This window comes from Lepus europaeus, chromosome 2 (genome assembly GCF_033115175.1).
Source record: "Lepus europaeus isolate LE1 chromosome 2, mLepTim1.pri, whole genome shotgun sequence".
NCBI classification, from domain to species: Eukaryota; Metazoa; Chordata; class Mammalia; order Lagomorpha; family Leporidae; genus Lepus; species Lepus europaeus.
In genome coordinates, this window is record NC_084828.1 from 9,726,555 (window position 1) to 9,745,697 (window position 19,143).

The following is a 19,143-nucleotide window of genomic DNA, read 5'->3' on the forward strand; positions in this document are numbered from 1 at the left end:
TGATGGCGTTTGGTTGTCTAGTGGTGTGTGGGCATTACTTCACTGCTCGAAACACAGGGAATATTAGTTCCTCGGCACATCTCTTTAAATGCAGTGGCTTGGCCAGTGCCACGGCTCAATAGGCTAATCCTCCGCCTGTGGCGCCAGCACACCGGGTTCTAGTCCCGGTCAAGGCGCTGGATTCTGTCCCGGTTGCCCCTCTTCCAGTCCAGCTCTCTGCTGTGGCCCGGGAGTACAGTGGAGGATGGCCCAAGTGCTTGGGCCCTGCACCCACATGGGAGACCAGGAGAAGCACCTGGCTCCTGGCTTCAGATCAGCGGTGGTGCGTTGGCCGCAGTGCGCTGGCCACAGTGGCCATTGGAGGGTGAACCAACGGTAAAAGGAAGACCTTTCTCTCTGTCTCTCTCTCACTGTCCACTCTGCCTGTCAAAAAAATAAAAAAATGCAGTGGCTCATGCTGTTTAATAAGTAACAAAAAATAAGAGTCATCATTGAATCCCAGGTGTTTTCATCCCAACTAAGTTAGTATCTCTCTTTTTTCCAAAGAAAGTATTTATTTATTTGAAAGGCAGAATTACCGAAAGAGAGAGAGAGAGAGAAGGAGAAAGAGAGACAGAAAATAAGAGTTCCTCCTGCTGGTTCACTCCCCAAATGGTTGCAATGGCCTGGGCTGGGCTAGGCCAAAGTCAGGAGCCTGGAACTCCATCTGAGTCTCCCACGTGGGTGGCGACCACCCAAGCACTTGGACCATCTTTCGTTGCTTTCCCAAGCACATTAGCAGGGAGCTGGATCAGAAGTGGAGCAGCCAGGATTCAAACCTCTGCTCATATGGGATTCTGGCATTGCAGTTGGCAGCTTATCTTGCTAAACCACAGTGCTGGCCCCATTAGTCTCACTCTGATCCTTGTTTTAAAATGAAGAAATTCCAGCTCAAGAATCCTGGTGGAAATAAACTCTTCCTCATTCATAGAATTCCCTGAGTAAGCCTCACCGGTCACCTAAGTTGCTGTATGAAAAGAGTTCAAGGAGTTCATGGAAAATGAAATTCAAAGGTAAATTTATTTTGGTGCTAAAAACTAGCCTGATTTAATCATTGCAAGGGCCATGCTTTGCTCTGCAAATATATACAATTAAAATTATTAAAAAATAGGCATCTTAAAACTCATGCATAGATATTCTTTTTTTTTGTTTGTTTGTTTTTGTTTTTCTTTTTGACAGGCAGAGTGGATAGTGAGAGAGAGAGACAGAGAGAAAGGTCTTCCTTCGCCGTTGGTTCATCCTTCAATGGCTGCCGCGGCCGGCACACTGCGGCCGGCACGCTGCGGCTGGCGCACCGCGCTGATCCAAAGCTAGGAGCCAGGTGCTTCTCCTGGTCTCCCATGGGGTGCAGGGCCCAAGCACTTGGGCCATCCTCCACTGCCCTCCCAGGCCACAGCAGAGAGCTGGCCTGGAAGAGGAGCAACCGGGACAGAATCCGGCTTCCTGACCGGGACTAGAACCCGGTGTGCCAGTGCCGCTAGGCGGAGGATTAGCCTGTTGAGCCACGGTGCTGGCCTAGATATTTTTTTTATAATATTCATTTTCCATGAACCCTTTGAAAATCCCTTGCATTTCCTCTCTTCTGTGTGTCCATGTGTCCCCAGGGTGTGAACAAAGAGCAAAAGATTTACTCACTCTGGATTTCGCTGTGTCCCTGTGGGGTCAGCAGCCCTTGGTTCAGTAGCCGATGGCCCCTGCACTGTGAATGCCAGACGATGAAGTGGAGGGGAGTAGTTTGTTGTCTCCTCCAGGGAGCCCTATCATGCTGCACGCGGGGAACCTGACCTTGGCCAGAGGCCTGAGACAAGTCCAGGTGATGTCACCCGACATTCACCGAGACCATGCCTTCTGCAAAGTCCAGGGGCCAGGTGAAGCTTGCTGTCAGGTGTGACGGGACCTGTTTCACAGAGCAGGCCAATAGGTGGCAGAGCAATCTCTTCTATGCTGCGGCATGAGAATGTTTGGAGCAAGCATTAGCAAGCGTGCAGCATGGCCAGCTTCCAGGAGCCCGACACCTTAACACTTTACTAACCACGCAACTGGGGAAGTTTTGCACGTGTGTGCGTTTGGATGTGTTAATGCTCAATGTTGTATGAAATGTTTCTGATGAGCTAAGATTTCACACCCTACCACAATTAGCCAAAATGCTGATTGGCATGGTTTATTGACCTTAATTTTATCTTCTCTTAGCTAGAAAGCTTGTTATCGTTTTATAGGATACGTCCTCTTTTGGGGGCAGGTACAGACAAAAAGGAGCATAGTGGATATTAGGAGCTTGATGATATTTAATGACAATCTTTCTCCATAGATTTGAAAGCAGAATGAATGGATCAGGTCAGTCTCTGTGAGTGCTGGAAACCTGGCCCCTAATCACGGTCCATGGCACTCTGATTCCTGCTATCTGAGAGCTGGTTGAAAAGTTAGAATTTGGCTCCAAGTGTATGCACGTTGCTAATTACTTACCCGTTCAGAGCTGGCTTAGGAGCAGCCAAGTGGGAAGATTCACAGGTATCCTGATGGCTGTCACATACCGAGAAGGATCACATCTCTGAGATAGTTTTCCAGGATCAGGACAACCCGGAGCACCCATCGGAGAGGTTCCCTCCAAATCCCATCCCTCACTTATTCCCTTCTCGTCAGGCTGGGCTGGGGGCCGAGGTGTTTCCTGGGGCACATCATTTCAGAGGGCATAAGCACCCTGCTGGAATGAAGGTAAATGATATTTTAATGTGATTTAAAAAAAAAAAGTCAAAATTAACTCAGAAAAAATCCAGGATGAGTAAAGCAGCGAAGCCTAAATTGCAACAGGGTCAGTAAGGGAGCTTGAGAAAAATCAGGGATACTGGTCCTGTATTTTTTTATAATTTTTGTTCCAGTATTCACCATGCCTTTTTTACATTGATTTTTATTTAGTTTTTTTTTTTTTTAAAAGAAAAGAATAGTCCACTAAAGCACTGTTTGTCTTGTTTCTGCATTTTTTGCAGCAGGGAGAGGGGGTACCTTCTTAAATTTTGTGCCCAAGGCTAGTGCCCCACTGCCCTCATGCTAATCTTGGCATTGCTTATCAGCAGTGTGTGTGTGTTAAAATGGCCAGAGGCCCTTGGGGCAGCAAGGATGGTGGTCCTAGGTCCTGTTTCCCTCTTTGTCACCTAAATGATAAACACTGACTTGCAAAGGAAGTGTATGATGTCCGGAAAACTGCTGATGTTTTCATGGCAACTTCAATGTAAAAAAAAAAAAGTGTATCGACATGTCCTATTCTCAAATGCTTTCTCCTGTTTCTTTCTGTTTTTGCTTTTCGCTGCCTTGCCCGGGCCGCACATGCCTGGTCTGTGCAGCGTGTCCTAGCTCTGTCCCTGACCGAGGCTCAGCTGCTCCTGAAAGCGTGGCTGTCGGGGTTCAAAGCTCCAGCTGACCACCTGCACCAATGCTTCTTTAACTAGGTCCCTAATGGAAGAAATCGCCAGGAAAGGCAGCCCATTCACAAACCTCCCCCCCTCCCCCCCCACCATGCTTCTAAATAACAGCCAGGCTGAATCCAAACCTCCAAGCAGCTAGCTCTGAGCTGCAAAAGGGGCAGCCTGGCCTCCTGGCTCCTTTTTTTTTTTTTTTTTTTTTGCCTTTCTAGTTGGAGACGTGGAAGTGGCTCGGATCCCTAGGGCGCCCTTCCGTCCACATGGGGATTTGGTCTCCTCTCCCAGGGCTCTAGACTGTCTGCACTCTTCCCTGTGGAATTTGCTTTGAACTCTGTCACAGGAAGCACTTTGCAGGAAAGGCAGATAGACTTCTTTTGAAGAGCAAAGTGAGAGTAATACTTCCTCTGTCTCTCTCCCCAGACGTCACATGTCTGCTCATTCCAACGCCAGAGCACCTGACACTTGAGAATGGGCAAACTATGAGTGAAAATTCCAGCAGTTCTGACAAACGCACGCAGGGCCACGTCCTAGCCGCTGCTCCCTGCCAGTTTAAGAGTTGGTAGAATCCACAGCCTGGCTTCTCCTTAGAAACCCAGGCCAAGAAAGGAAACGGCAGGAATGCATCCCAGTTGGAGAGGTGCAGGTTTGGGCCCACTTGTGCTTTGGGGACTTCTAGGGATGGGCTGTTTGTAGTTCCACTTGGGTGGACAGCAAGTGTGTGTCTTGGTTGATGGGGGCACAGAGCCATAATTGATACTCGGGACGGACATGCTTAAAAAACAGGTTTTATATAGATTTAAGTTGAAGTACTTTGACGAGAGTTTTCTGATTCGAACCAGACTTTCATTTTCAACATTTTTAATTAATTCACAAAGATTTATAGTAAAGCATTCTAAAGAAAAAGGGATTTTTCTATGCTTAGAAGCAGGCTTTAGTTATTCAAATATTATCTTGTTCACAAGTATAACAACTCTTTCTCTGCAAATTCCAGATGCAGAAAATGTCATTCTTAATATGTCAGTACCCAATTAGATTTTCTGTTTTTAAGGAAATCATAGCATGTTTTTACTTTCATGATTATTTGAAAATTTACATTTTGGGAGGTTAAATATCCCCATTTTTAAGGAATTCCAGGACAATCACAGCAAAATAAAATTGCATGCTTAATTTGAGTTATTTTCCTTCTTCCAAGCATGTTTAAACTCATGCTAGAAAAAAAAAGTGGATGACTTACTTCTTAAGGATATAAATGTATATCCTGTCTTTTCCTGAATATACAAGAAAACTGGGTTAAGCCATTTTTTTCTTTAAAATTATTCTTGGCAACTGTTGGGGAAAATCTGTTAGCTTGTCAAGATAAATTTTACAAGCAGTATCCCAGGTTATGGAAACCATTGCAAAATAGCTCAGAGATAAAGAGCCCTTGCAGAGCTAGGGTTACAAATGTGTTTATATATATATATTTTATATATATAGATATATATGTACTGTGAGTACTCAAAATATTTGGACTGTTGTGTAAGCGAGAGGCAGCTTTCATTATTTTATTTTTTAAGTAACAGATACTACAGTGAAAGAGGATTTCAGATTTTGAAGGCAGCACCTGGCAAGAATGAATGCCCTCCAGTTTTTTTGAGAAGCAACGATGTGTTCTGTCCAGAATATTTGCTGTGCACCACTGCCTAGTGCGTTGGTTTTGTTTCTTGTTTCTATTGAGTGTTTCAATGAGAACAAGACCTCACACCAACCAAATGAACTGCATTCCACTATTTTGGGACTTCCTATTTCATGTTTGCCGTGAGAACTGGCCTCTTTGGCTTGACGGGAATATACGCATGCATGTGCGTGATTTCTTCCAAATTTCTGTAGATCATCAAGTGCCCTCCGCGGTTACTCTTTGTGACAGACAGACGTCTGCTTCCCCTTCCTTGACGCAGAGTGCAGCTTCCGGGCTCCTGGAAAGAAAGGCCATGGAAAGAAGCTGTGGCCCACCCACCGGGAAGTTACTTTTCACTGCGTGGTCACTAATGGGAAGCACAGGTCTTGGAGTCAGGGGAGTTCAAGTTCAAACTGACACCCACTGATTAGCTGTGTGATACCAGACAAGTTCTTACCTCCTCTGGGCGGGCTCCTTCCTCACCAGGCTCATACAGCTTCCATGAGAAGTGAATGACACAGGGTCTGCAAGTGTTCCACAGGGCACTGTGGCTGGCTCATCAATGACGCTGGTTTTTAAAATTTTTTTTCTACTTTTTTTTATATAAAGGGAATAAATTTCATGTATTTCATAAACACACGTAAGTGTATAAGAATGCTTCCTTCCCCTCCTTGCTCCCTCCCATCTCCTTTCCTTATTTTTCTTTTTTCTAATGACATACTTTCAGTTTCCTTCATAATCACAAGCTGAACCCTCCACTAAATACAGAATTCAACAAGTAGTAAGTAGAAAAAGTACTGCTCCGCAGGAGTCTAGACAAGGGCCATAAATAATAATGAAATCTTAAATGTCAATTTTGCTCATATACTTTACAGATTTTTTTTTTGTATTCCATGTATTAGCTACTTACAAATCAGGGAAAACATGACATTTGTTTTTTGGGGACTGGCTTATTTCACTAAGCATAATGGTCTCCAGTTGCATCCATTTTGTTGCAAAAGACAAGCCACTGGTTTTTCATTGTCCCAATTGTCACTATTATTTGTTCAATGCCAGGGCCCCGCCCCGAGGCAGGGTGATGTAGCAAAAGTGAGAAGAAAGCAAAGGGCATGGTAGTTTGGGCCTGGGTAGCACAGGATGGGAAACTATGAAGCTAAGCAAGAACGACCATCTTGAGTTGCCAGGCCTGGACTGCAGCCCAGGGGATGAAGAGGCCCATCTGTGAGAGACGTCCATGTTCATTCTTATCAGAACACAGGCCTGTGTGGAGCTGTGTCTCACCGTGCTCCCCACAGCTGGGAAACCATGCTATGAAGTCAGACCCCTGAAATGCTCTCCTGCAAGGGCGTCATTGGGAGGATCCTCGGGGCTCGGTCCTGAGCATCGCAGCCCACCCCGTCCTGTGTTATCTCTGTTCCCTGGACCTTCCTCCTGACTTGGTTACCTGCACCTGGCCCCAGGTTCCTGGCCTTGCGTGGCTTTCCCCGCTCCTGATCTGGGTTCTCTGCCTCCTGTCTCGGTGCAGCCCTCTATCTGCCTTGCTGGTGTATTCGTCCTATTACACGTGCTATGAGCAGCTGTGGGTAGGCTTAGGCAAAATGCTGCAAGTTCCTGTGCCTTGCCCTGTGGGTGTGCCCTTCAGACTCTCATCTCTCCAGGGTATGTCGTTCTCTTCTCTTCCTATCTTTCAAAGCCCAAGATGATTAATAAGATTTGAGCCATATTTCTACGCTCACTGACTTGTATTGATTTCTCTCATTCCCCTCCTCTGTGAGTCAGCAAGCCTCCATATTTATTTGATGGAAGATTTATTTTTGAATATTTTATTTTGAATTGAAGTTTATTTTGAATTAATGAGAACAAATTCTTTAAAAAATTTTAACAGTCACATAATGATTGGGGCCGGCACTGTGGTGCAGCGGGCTAACACCCTGGCCTGAAGCGCCGGCATCCCATATGGGTGCCAGTTCGAGACCTGGCTGCTCCATTTCCAATCCAGCTCTCTGCTATGGCCTGGGAAAGCAGTAGAAGATGGCCCAAGTCCTTGGGCCTCTGCACTCATATGGGAGACCCAGAAGAAACTCATGGCTCCTGGCTTCGGATCAGCGCAGCTCCAGCCGTTGTGGCCAACTGGGGAGTGAACCAGTGGATGGAAGACCTCCCTCCCTCTCTCTCTCTCTCTCTCTCTCTGCCTCTCCTCTCTCTGTGTAACTCTGACTTTCAAATAAATAAACCTTTTAAAAAAATAATGATTGGCTAGGGGTGATGTTTTGGTCCATGTGTATGATGTGTTATGGTCACATTTGAGTGTTTAGCATATCCACCACCAAACATTGATAATTCCCTCACAATGAGAACATTACAAGTGCTCTTCTAGCTTTTCAGAAACAGACAACACATCACAGCCACCCCAGTCACCCGACTGCAGCAGAACAGGTGGACTCATTTCTGCTCTTTGTCCCTCTCTCCCTGCTGTGCAGCTTCTCTCCATCTCTCCTGCCCTCTCCCAGACTCTGGGAACCGCCCGTTCTAGAAAGGACTAATTTTGAATAGGGTTGAATTTAGGGGTCTCAGAAGAACATCCTTGGCCAAAACACAAGGAGTGGTGTTCCAAGTTTATGTATTTATACATCTTTCCTCCCCTTTTAAAAACTTGTGATCAAGTACATACATGACACACTATTTATAATGTTCAACATTTGTAAGTTCACAACTCAGTGGCATTAAACGTATCCACAATATTGTGGGCCCATCACCACTACCTTCACCCAGAGCATTTTTCATTGTTCCTGTGTTAGGTAGACTAGGTTATAAAAGATAAAATGTTGATTTTGGCTCGTGATTCGGAAGGTACAAATTCCAAATAGCACAGTGGAGGCTCTGGTGAGGGCCCCTTGGGGTTGCATCCATCACGGTGGGAGTGTGTGTGTGTTTCTGTCTGTGTGGTCTCTCTCCTGCCTTCTAAAGCCCCCAGGATCCTAATCTAATCTGAGAGTTCACCAAGGCTCCACTTGTAAACCTGAAGTCTGATTGCTTATACTCTCTTGATGCCATTAATTTATGGCTTTGGGGTTTAAAATCCTGAATGAGTTCTCATGCCATAGCAGTTCCCAACAGAAGCTCAGTTCCTGTTGAACAGACCCCTCCCAACAGCCTTTCATAACCCGTTTGTTCAACTTTTTAACCAGTAAGAAGTGAACTCAGTTGACTACCTAGGTGTTAGTCTAGTGTTGCCTCATAACGAGACCCTCACAAATTCAGCTTGAAATGACAGGTATCTATTATCTTGTAATCCTGTAGGTCACGAGGTGACACAGGCTCTTTGATGGGTTTTCCAGCACAGTAAAGATGTTGGCTGCCCTGTGGTTCTCTCCTGAGTTTTTTCCTTTTCTAACCATGTATGCTAGTAGAATTCCTTCCTTTGTGTTTCTACGACAGACATCCTTACTTCCCTGCTAGATGGTGGCCCAGGATGGCTCTGGGCTCCTAGAGCTTGGCTGCACTTACCTGGCCTGAGGTCCACAGAGGGGGCTCTCGCACAGTACGCCTCTTCCAGGCGGCAGGGACCGTCTGTCTGTCTTGCACACCTCTCCTGAAGATCTTAGGCCTACCCCCAGGCCCACCCCCAGACTCTCCCTTTCAGTGTGTGACGTAATGAAATCCTAGTACTGATACCCACCAGGATTCCTGACTTCTGCTCACACACAGAGGAAGGGGCTAGATTTTGGGTACTGTCTGAGAATTCTGACACCACTCTCCAGTAGAATCAAGAGTCCTCAGCAGAAAAGTTACATAATAGTTCTTAAACTTGCTTAATTTCTCCCAAACTATGTCCATTCTTCTGCTTTTTAAAGCTATGTCTGTAGGTTGGACAGAGAATGTTAAGTTCCCACCTCTAACTCATATGATCTTGGTCAAATCCTTCCAAATTCTACATCATTTCATTCTACATCATTTACAACCCTCATATGTAATATTTTAAGATTTATTCATTTATTTGTAAGTCAGAGTTACATAGAGAGGGGAGATAGAGAGATTTCCCATCTGCTGGTTCACTCCCCAGATGGCCACCATGGCTGGGGCCAGGCCAGGCCAAGCAAAAGCCAGGAGCTTCATCCAGGTCTCCCATGGGGATTCAGGAGCCCAAGCACTTGGGCCAGCTTTCCCAGGCACATTAGCAGGGAGCTGGATCAGAAGTGGAGCAGCTAGGGCTCAAAGCAGTGCCCATATATGATGCAGGTATTGCAGGCAGTGGCTTTGCCTGCTGTACCACAGTGCTGGCCCCCCCTATATGGAGTACTGTGACGTGATGGACAATCACATAGGCACTCAGCAGACTTCAGACATCCAGCATGTAGCCAGTCTTGCTGGATGTCACATGACAGTGACGACTTCCATCTACTTTGGTCCATTCAGGAGATGGACCAAAGATCAGAGTTCCCCTGCCTCCCCTTGGCCAGGAAGTGCATGAAGGCAGGAGCTGTTTCTCACCTGATTTTTTTTTTTTTTTTTGGACAGGCAGAGTGGATAGTGAGAGAGAGACAAAGGTCTTCCATTTTGCTGTTGGTTCACCCTCCAATGGCCGCTGAGGCCGGCACATCTCGCTGATCCAGAGCCAGGTGCTTCTCCTGGTCTCCCATGCGGGTGCAGGGCCCAAGCACTTGGGCCATCCTCCACTGCCTTCCCGGGCCATAGCAGAGAGCTGGCCTGGAAGAGGGGCAACCAGGATAGAATCCGGCACCCCAACCGGGACTAGAACCCGGTGTGCCGGCGCCGCAAGGCGGAGGATTAGCCTGTTAAGCCACGGCGCCGGCCTCTCACCTAATGTTTTTAACTAGCTTCCCAGGGGTTCTGTTATAAAGTACCACAAACGGGGTGGTTTAAACATCTCACCTGGGTTACCTGGAGGCCACAAGTCTAGGATCCAGGTGTCAGCAGGGTCAGTTTCCTCCTAGCCTGAGAGGCAGGATCTGGTCCCAGGCTTGCCCCAGCTCTGGGAGTTTCTGGCACTTGCTGGTCCTTCTTGGCTGGTGAAAGCATCACCCCCATCTCTGCCTTCTCTTGGCACAACCTCCACCTGTGTGTGCGCCGCTGTGTCCAAGTTTTCCCTTTATTTATTTATTCAAAAGACAGAGTGACAGGGAATGGGATAGAGATCTGCTGGCTCAGTCCTCAAATGCCTGCAACATCTGGAGCTGGGCCAGGCTCAAGCCAGGATCCCAGAATGCCACCCAGGTCTCCTACATGGGTGGCCAGGGCCCAACTGCTTGGGCCATGTTTTGCTGCTTTCCCAGGCATATTAGTAGGGAACCAGATCAGAAGCAGAGTAGCTGGGACTCAGACCAGCACTCAGGTATGGAAGGCCGTGTCCCAAGCAGTGGCTTAACTTGCTGCACCACAACACCAATCCCTAGATTTCCCCTTTTAAAAGATACTAGTCTCACAGGATTAGGGGTGCACCATGTTCACTAAAAATCACGGGAAGCCATTGTTTTGGACTGAGCTCTGCTCTGGGCCCCCAAAGTAACCAGGCTGACAATCAAAATAGAGTCACTCACGCTCAGGTTCCAAGTCACCACGCAGAAACTAAACCATGCGTCTGACCTGGTGAGAAGTGGGGACTGGAGAGGCAGCAACCAAGTTTCCCCCACAGGCCTCGTTCAGTGGGTGTGATATTGCAGTTCCCCTGTCTTAATCCTTTCACAAAAAGGTAAGCTCAAGTAGTCTGAGGTTAACCAGCCTCTTATTATTCCGTTGTTCTGTCCCCACTGGATAAGAATAGTAAGTTTGAGGGGGCCAGCGCTGTGGCTCACTTGGTTAATCCTCCGCCTGTGGCACCAGCATCCCATGTGGGCACTGGATTCTAGTCCTGGTTGCTCCTCTTCCAGTCCAGCTCTCTGCTGTGGTCTGGGAGGGCAGTGGAGGATGGTCCAAGTACTTGGGCTCCTGCACCCACATGGGAGACCAGGAGGAAGCTCCTGGCTCCTGGCTTCAGATTGGCGCAGCGCTCGTTGTGGCAGCCATTTGGGGAGTGAACCAATGGAAGGAAGAACTTTCTCTGTCTTTCTCTCTCTCACTGTCTATAATTACCTGTCAAATAAATTAAAAAAAAAAAAGTTTAAATCCGCATCCTGCTCTTTGGTCTGTGTGTGTGTGTCTGTGTGTGTGTCTGTCTGTCTCTGTTTTCTTCAGCCCTTCTTCTGTCTATAAACCCACCCCCTTGCTCAGCTCTTTGGAACACTTACTCTATTTTATGGAATGAACCGTAAGCTGATTCTAGAACTGAAAATATAGCCAATGAATAACCTCAAACTAAACTGTATCATTTTGGCTTCAGGCATTCCCAAGACCTTCTCTGAACTGTTTACACCTGCAATAGCCCTCTTTCCAAATGTGATCCCATTCTGAGCTACTGGGGCTCAGAACTCCAACATACAAATGTTAGTGAACCCAAAGCAATTCAACCCCCAATGGGGGCTGTAGCCCCAGCACTCAGCATGGAAGTGGTGCTCAGACTGGGAAATGTGCCTGCTGGTGCGAGCTGATGCTCCACTCGCTGTATGGGAGAGAGGAGGTCATGACAGCCCACCCCCTGATAGCTAGGTTCTGATGAAAGATACGGCCTCAGATTACATCCCAGGACTCCCTGTGAGGTGGGAAGGGAAGGCTCCCCAAGAGTCAAGCCCCAGATCTGTCTTTTGCATCAGTAACCCACTGATGGGAACAGGTACACATTGATGGCACTATGAAGAACAGAAAATGGTCCGCTGTGGCCTCTGCCAGGAAGCAATGCCAGACACTTCCGGTTTGGCTCTGCCCTGCTCTGCGTGCAGTGATGGGCGTGGAGCCGAGACAGGGCCTGTTCTTCATCCCACGCAGACTTCATGCTTCATTACCTTGCCCACCTCAACACAGGATGTGATGTTGAACACGCAGCAGTAACAGCAGGCCGTAGAAATCAACAGAAATGACTGTGTTGAAACACGTGGGGGTATTTCCAGAGTATGCAACTCATCTGAGATTCTGAAAGTAATTTAGTGGGGTACTTAGCAAGCCATGGATCTTTGGTCTTCAGTGAATTAAATGCTTATCAATAAGGCCAGTTTTCATGCAGCTTGCAAAATACAAGTAAAACAAAGATACAATTTTCTGTACTGAGCCTTTGTCTTTTCCAAGAACTAAATTAAAAACTGAAAGGGGAGAAAAAGGCCATCGTGTTCATTATATTGGGCATGTTCACATGTATTGGGCATGTTCGCTGTATTAGGCATGTTCACATGTATTGGACATGTTTGCTGTATTAGGCATGTTCACATGTATTGGACATGTTCGCTGTATTAGGCATGTTCACATGTATTGGGCATGTTCGCTGTATTAGGCATGTTCACATGTATTGGGCATGTTCGCTGTATTAGGCATGTTCACATGTATTGGGCATGTTCGCTCTTTTAGGCATGTTCACATGTATTGGGCATGTTTGCTCTTTTAGGCATGTTCACATGTATTGGGCATGTTCGCTCTTTTAGGCATGTTCACATGTATTGGGCATGTTCGCTCTTTTAGGCATGTTCACATGTATTGGGCATGTTCACTGTTTTAGGCTTCATTACCATGAAGCTTTTATACCTAGAATCTTGTCACTGTTATAAAATCATGGGGAGTAGAAAATTCTGCTTAAATCCCTTGTCACAATTTGCTGTTTTCAAATTTCAAAAGTGGATGGATCCATATTCCAGGAAGGAAGGAAGAAATCTCAATGCTATGCAGAAGAAATAGAGAGTCACAAGCACGTATTTTAAAGCTCAAAAGGTAATAAGCACTGGGTGATCAAAGCCAGTCACTTGTTGTACAGTGTTACGCTTTGTCCTGTCTACTTGCAGTCTCGCTAGAAAATGTTGACAAATTTTGACACAGTTATATAAATGTACACTTTAACTTGCATCTACCCTCTTGACACCAAATAATAAAATGCCACATGAGATATTTGGGGTCATTTTGGTGAATTTTAATGAAATGTGAGGTGAGGTTACAGGTTATATGTGATCACATGGTATGGAAAGCTGTTTCTTAGACGCTGCTCTTCCAAGTAAATTGTCTCCATGTGCAAATTTACCTTTGCCTATTAGATTATTAAATGAGTGTTTTCGGTGGTTCTAAATGATTTTGAGATAATTTGTAAGACAATAACATAGATTTATAAACTCTGTTTTTCATTCCTCTGACAATTTGCAAGAAGGTACTGGTTAAAAATATTTCTTAAAAGGACTTTGTAGTACGCTCCAAGATGGCGGAATAGGGAGGGAGCTCACTGATAGTTCAGGAAAAGATAGTTTAATAAAATGGAGATAGTGTAGTCTCAGGGAAGAGTTAGGGAAAAAACTGCAGAGGAAACTTCTGGAATTAGAGCGACATGGTGGATCTACATGAAGGACACGGGTGCCCATGGCTTGGGAGCCCAGCTGCCGAGAGTTTCCTCCACACCAGAGCTGGAAAGAGAGGTGAGGTGAAACCGCAGCAGCCAGAGACAGTGGTGGAAAAGCAGCAGGAAGAGCCTAGAGGGAACAAGGCTTGAAGCCCCGTGAGGGAAAGTACACCAGCCTAAGTAGAGGAGAGAAAAAACTAAAAGGGATGGTACAGACATGATTCTCTCTCTCCACACACCTTACAAAGGCGAGCAAGACAAAGAGCAGGTACCATTTTGGACACATGTAACAGCTGCGCCAGCTCGGGGCTGTGCCTGCCTTCAGCCAACCAGAAAAACCTGACGCTGGTGGGGAGAATAACAGGAGACTAGAGCTAGTGACTGTGCGGAGCTTATGAACCAGGACTGTGAAAGAAAAAAAAAGAAAACACTGAGGGAGTGTGGGAGAACTCACGGTGTGGCTGAGACATGATTAGTCTCAGTGGGAGACAAATTCGGGTGGCCTTGGCTACCCAGTGAGAGACATTGCAGGGGAATCTGAGCTTACACTGAGGACTGCACAGATCCTTTGTGTGGTCCTTGGGACAGAGCAGATCAATATTATACCCACTGGGGCTAGTGCTCAGGCACTGATTGCCATTGAGGAGAAGAGCTCAAGCTGAGCAGAATTACTTCCCTTCTGAATAAAAAAAAAAAGAGAGAGAGGAGATTTATCACACCAAACCTGGGTGTATCACCTTTGGCACACCCTTAACCCTGAAGAACTGAACAGAGCTCTCTGGCCACACCCACCACAAGCCTCTAGAGATTCACCAAAAGCAGACAGTTCACTTAATCGAGTCATAGTATAATGAGAAAAGCCACCACAGAGGGGAAAAAAAAAGAAGAAACCAAAGAATATCTCCACAATGCCAAACAAAAAACACAAAAACTGAAGAAACAGGAACAAGGAAGACATGATGCTCCCAAAAGAACATGATACTCCAATACAAAATTCTGAAGATTATGAAGATGATGAGATAGAAGAATTGTAAGAAATGAAACTCAAAAAATTATAATAAGAAGTTATCAAAAACAAATACATAAACTACTAAAATCCATGCAGGACATGACAGAAAATCTCTCTCATGAAAATGAAATCTTAAGGAGGAATCAAAATGAAATGAGGAATTTAGTAGAACATGAAATTAAGATATTGAAGAGAAATCAAAATGAAATGAAGAATTCAATAGAACAAATAAAAAGCACATTTGAGAGCCTTAAAAACAGAATCAGTGAGGCAGAAGAGAGAATATCAGAAGAAAGAGCACAGGAAAGTATACAGTCAAACCAAAGAAAAGAAGAGGAAATTAGAAATCTAAAAAATATTGTTGGGAATCTACAGGATACTATTAAAAAACTGAACATTTGGGTTCTAGGAGTTCCTGAAGGCATGGAGAGAGAAAGCATTGTAAGTCCTTTTTAGTGAGATACTTGCAGAAAACTTCCCAGGTTTGGAGAAGGAGACATCCAAGTACAGGAAGCACACAGAACTCCCAATCAACATGACCAGAAGAGATCCTCACCACAACACATTGTAATCATACTCACCACAGTGAAACATAAAGAAAAGATCCTAAAATGTGCAAGAGAGAAACTCCAGATTACTCTCAGATGATTTCCAATTAGACTCACATCAGACTTCTCATCAGAAACCCTACAGGCTAGGAGGGAATGGTGAGATATAGCCCAAGTACTAAGAGAAAAAAACTACCAGCCCAGAATATTATATCCTGCAAAGCTCTCATTTGTGAATGACAGTGAAATAAAGACCTTTCATAGCAAACAGAAATTGAAAGAATTTGTCACCACTCATCCAGCCCTGCAAAAGATACTTAAAGCTGTGTTACACACAGAAACACAGAAACATGGTCCTCAATATGAAAGAAGGTAAAGGAAGAAAATCTCTCAGTAGAAGATCACAGGAAGTTCAAAGCATATATTAGAAATATTTTTGGAAAAATGGCAGTGAAAAGTCACTACTTATCAATAGTCACATTGAATATAAATAGCCTCAACTCTCCAGTTAAAAGACACAGACTGACCAAATGGATTTAAAAAACAAAACCCATCTACTTGCTGCTTACAAGAAACACATCTTTCCAACAAAGATGCATGCAGACTGAAAGGGAAAGGTTGGAAAAAGATATCCCATGCCAACAGAAACCAAAAAAGAGCTGGTATAGCCATCTTAATATCAGGCACAATAAACTGTAACACAAAAACTGTTAAGAGAGACTAAGAGGGGCACTATATAATGATTAAGGGATCAATTCAACAGGAAGATGTAACTATTATAAATGTATATGTACCTAATTACAGAGCACTGGGTTATTTAAAGATATGGTAAGGAACTTAAAGGGAGATGTAGACTCCAATACAATAGTATTTGGGGACTTCAATACTCTCAGCAATAGACAGATCAACCAGAAAGATGATCAACAAGGAAAGAGCAGATTTAATTGACACTATAAAGCAATTAGATCTAACAGATATCTGCAGAACATTTCATCCTACACTTGAAGAATACACATTCTTCTCAGCAGTGCATGGAACCTACTCTAGGATTGACCACATACATAAAGCAAGTCTCAGCCAATTCAAAAGAATCAAAATCATACCATGCATCTTCTCAGACAACAGTGAAATGAAGCTGGAAATTAGCAACTCAGGAATCCCAAGAGCATATGCAAACACATGGAGACTAAACAACATGCTCTTTAATGAACAATGGGTCATAGAAGAAATCAAAAGAGAAATCAAAAACTTTCTGGAAGTAAATGAAGATAACCAACACAACATATCAAAACTTATGGGATACAGCAAAAGCAGTGTTAAGAGGAAAGTTTATAGCAATAGGTGCCTACCTCAAGAAATTGGAAAGGCACTGAACAAATGAGCTATCAATGCATCTCAAGGATCTAGAAAAACTTCAGCAAACCAGACCCAAAACTAGAAGAAGAGAAATAATTAAAATTAGAGAAGAAATCAACAGAATTGAATCCAAAAAAATTACAAAAGATCAGCAAAATGAAAAGCTGTTTTAATAAAAAAATTGACACACCATTGGCTCAACTAACTAAAAAAAAAGGAGAGAAAAGACCCAAATCAATAAAGTCAGAGATGAAAAAGGGAATGTAAAAACAGACACCACAGAAATAGTCATCAGGACCGGATGGATTCACTGCTGAATTCTACCAGACATTTAAAGCACTAACTCCAATTCTTCTCAAACTATTCAGAACAATTGAAAGAGATGGAATCCTCCCATATTCTTTCTATGAAGCCAGCATCACTTTAATTCCTAAGCCTGAAAAAGATGTAGCAGAGAAAGAGAATTATAGAACAATTTCCCTGATGAATATAGATGCAAAAATCCTCAATAAAATTCTGGCCAATAGAATGCAACAACACATCAGAAAGATCATCCACCCAGACCAAGTGGGATTTATCCCTGGTATGCAGGGATGGTTCAACATTCTCAAATCAATCAATGTGATACACCACATTAACAAGCTGCAGAAGAAAAACCATATGATTATCTCAATAGATGCAGAGAAAGCATTTGATAGAATACAACATCTTTCATGATGGATTCTAAGCAAATTGGGTATAGAAGGAGCATTCCTCAATACAATCAAAGCAATTTATGAAAAACCCACGGCCAGCATCCTGTTGAATGGGGAAAAGTTGGAAGCATTTCCACTGAGATCTGATACCAGACAGGGATGCCCACTCTCACCATGGCTATTCAATATAGTACTGGAAGTTTTACTCAGAGCCATTAGGCAAGAAAAAGAAATTAAAGGGATACAAATTGGGAAGGAAGAACTCACACTATCCCTCTTTGCAGATGATATGATTCTTTATTTAGGGGATCCAAAGAACTCTACTAAGAGACTATTGGAACTCATAGAAGAGTTTGGCAAAGTAGCAGGATACAAATTCATTGCACAAAAATCAACAGCCTTTGTATACACAGGCAATGCCACTGGTGAGAAGGAACTTTTAAGGTCAATCCCATTCACAATAGCTACAAAAACAATCAAATACCTTGGAATAAACTTAACCAAGGATGTCAAAGATCTCTACAATGCGAACTACAAAACATTAAATGAAGAAATAGAAGAAGATACAAAAAAATGGAAAAAAAAAACTTCCATGTTCATGGATTGGAAGAAACAGTATCATTAAAATGTCCATTCTCCCAAAAGCAATTTATAGATTCAATGCGATACCAATCAAAATACCAAAGACATTCTTCAGATCTGGAAAAGATGATGCTGAAATTCATATGGAGACACAGGAGACCTCAAATAGATAAAGCAATCTTGTACAACAAACACAAAGCCGGAGGCATCACAATACCAGATTTCAAGACATAGTATAGGGCAGTTATAATCAAAACAGCATGCTACTGGTATAGAAACAAATGGATAGACCCGTGGAACAGATAAGAAAAACCACAAATCAATCCAAGCATCTACAGCCAACTTATATTTGATCAAGCATCTAAAACCAATTCCTAGAGCAAGGACAGTCTATTAAACATATTGTGCTGGGAAAATTGGATTTCCATGTGCAGAAGCATGAAGCAAGACCCCTACCTTACACCTTTCACAAAAATCCACTCAACATGAATTAAAGATCTAAATCTATGACCCGATACCATCAAATTATTAGAGAACATTGGAGAAACCCTCCAAGATATAGGCACAGGCAAAGACTTCTTGGAAAAGAGGCACAGGCAGTCAAAGCCAAAATTAACAACTGGGATTACATCAAATTGAGAAGCTTCTGTACAGCAAAATAAACAGTCAGGAAACTGAAGAGGCAACTGACAGAATGGGAAAAAATATTTGCAAATTATACAACTGATAAAGGTTTAATAACCAGAATCTACAAAGAGAACAAGAAACTCCACAATCACAAAACAAACAATCCACTTAAGAGATGGGCCAAGGACCTAAATAGAAATTTTTTCAAAAGAGGAAATCCAAATGGCCAACAGACACATGAAAAAATGTTCAGAATCACTAGCCATCAGGGAAATGCAAATCAAAACCACAGTGATGTTTCACCTCACGTTGGTTAGAATGGCTTACTTACAGAAATCAACTAACAGTTGCTACTGAGAATGAAGGGAAAAAGGGACACTGATCCACTGTTGGTGGGAATGCAAACTGGTAAAACTACTATGGAAGACAGTTTGGAGATTCCTCAGAAACCTGAATATAAACCTACTATATGACCCAGCCATCCTACTCCTTGGAATTTACCCAAAGGAAATTAAATTGGCAAATAAAAGAGCTGTCTATACTTCAATGTTTATTGCAGCTCAATTCACAATAGCTAAGACCTGGAATCAACCTAAATGCCCATCAACAAAAGACTGGATAAAGAAATTATGGGATATATATACTCTATAGACTACTATAGAGCAGTAAAAATATGAAATCTCATCATTTGCAACAAAATGGAAAACATCATGCTGAGTGAAATAAGCCAGTCCCAAAGGGACAAATATCATATATTCTCCCTGATTGGTGACAACTAACTAAACACCTAAA

The 19,143-nt window shown here is 43.7% G+C and overlaps 1 pseudogene; it reads left to right on the forward strand.

Annotated features, from left to right (window-relative positions):
* Positions 1-1,801: 1,801 nt before the first annotated feature.
* Positions 1,802-19,143, forward strand: part of LOC133746680 (elongation factor 1-alpha 1-like) — a 143,251-nt pseudogene continuing 125,909 nt past the window's right edge.